Genomic DNA, 1728 nt, shown 5'->3' with positions numbered 1-1728 from the left:
CCTTGCCATTCCTGGGCTCTGCCAATTGCCTTACTTGAAATCCAGAGGAAAGACAGCAGTGATCCATTCTATTTTTGCCACTGCCATTGCCACTGTTCTTCAAGCCACAGCTTGAGGCATGACCTAATATAGTGTCACCTAACAAGAAGAGACTATTGCTACTGCAAACTACCCAAACTACACGCATGGAAACACAGTGGAGTTAATGTTTGAAAGGGGTGATGTTGACAAATGGAGACTAGCTAAGTTCCTTTGATAATGGCCTTTCTAAGAATGATTATGACTATTTTCAATGCTAACTTTTTATACTCGTTTTACATCACATCCCAAGCTAAAGGTTTTTTCTAGTTTCTACATTTGAACTATGGCTCTTCCCTTGCCTTTAAAACAGAACTACCTTGCTACCATCGTGGGGTATAGAAAACTAGGATAATGGCCCCCGGTCTGCCCTGACCTGACCTGTGGTATTAGGCAGGAGAGCAGATATTTGTTTTTCAGAATGGTGTACTTCCACACTTGACCCTATCCATTAGGTCTCCCTCAGGCTTTGTGGTTAAGGTGTGGACAACCTTAGTGTTTGGAGATAGGCCTGGGGGGAGGGAGAAGAGAGATGGGGAGAGCAGGAAGTGCTATTGGAGGGGTAACATTATCCTTACAGGTTCATGTACACATAATTCACTCCACAATTGAGATTGGACTTAGTGTAACTCTCTGGCCCTGTTGACCATTTATATTTCAAAAAGTGAAAAAGTAAGCATAATAATACAAGGTCTTTGGGCACAGAGTCCCCTGTTTATTGAACATTCTTAAGTTTGCAGAGAAAAGAATGTATCACCAAGTAGGGTAGAGTTTCTTCTTGAAAATAAAAAAGAGTGATAATGTATGTTACTATTAGAAAGATAATTACCAAAAAAAAAAGAAAGATAATTACCAAGTAGACCAGATTCTCATTGTTTTATGCTCAGTATGTTCTCTCCCTAACACCAATCTATATCAGAAATAAAATTATCAGATGATTATTTAGTACTCAGGGAGTCAGGGCAAGCTGATTCAGCTAGATGTTGGTGCTGTCAAAGTAGGTGGACATCTAATTCATTTAGTGTTGCTCATGTTTTTTCCCCCTATGTAAGTGATCAACTATAGGTAAATCTTTCATACTTTCCCTTTATGGCTTCTAGGTATTTGATCATGCTGAGAAAGGTCCTTCCTCTCTATAGGTTACAAAAATAGACTCTTTGTTTCCTTCAAACTTTTTTTTTTAAATATGGAACGCTTCACGAATTTGCGTGTCATCCTTGCGCAGGGGCCATGCTAATCTTCTCTGTATCGTTCCAATTTTAGTATATGTGCTGCTGAAGCGAGCACTCCTTCAAACTTTTTATAAACACATTTCAATGTTTTCCTTTTTTTAATTTTTCTGTTATGTACAGTTGTGTGTATTGTAAAGCAGGTGTCCATTTTCAAAGCTTACCTTTTCCTGACAGCATACCTTGTGGAAGGACTTTTTATATCACTAGTTTGGGGTTATCTCCAAATATTAATTTTCTCCATAAGTAGAAACATTATTTTTGTTTGCTGCTCTTGAGGCAGGGTACACTGAGCTACTGTTGGTAATGTCTCATATTACAGAGCTCATTTCCTTAAAAATATAGAATAGTTTGGGTCGTTTCTTAGCTCAAGACTAGGAAACAGGGTCTGGGGCACCAGTTTACCTTGAAATGTATAATA

General features: G+C 38.5%; 1 non-coding gene across 1 annotated transcript; it reads right to left on the bottom strand.

Moving 5' to 3' along the window:
* Positions 1 to 1258: 1258 nt before the first annotated feature.
* Positions 1259 to 1365, bottom strand: LOC112925779 (U6 spliceosomal RNA). Its single transcript, XR_003236199.1, has one exon. It is a non-coding gene; the product is annotated as a U6 spliceosomal RNA (small nuclear RNA).
* Between the last annotated feature and the right edge of the window lie 363 nt (positions 1366 to 1728).

The sequence above is a fragment of the Vulpes vulpes genome, chromosome X, assembly GCF_048418805.1.
Source record: "Vulpes vulpes isolate BD-2025 chromosome X, VulVul3, whole genome shotgun sequence".
In the NCBI taxonomy this organism is placed as follows: Eukaryota; Metazoa; Chordata; class Mammalia; order Carnivora; family Canidae; genus Vulpes; species Vulpes vulpes.
The sequence above is the reverse complement of the archived record's forward strand: the minus strand, read 5'-3'. Positions and strand labels throughout refer to the sequence as shown.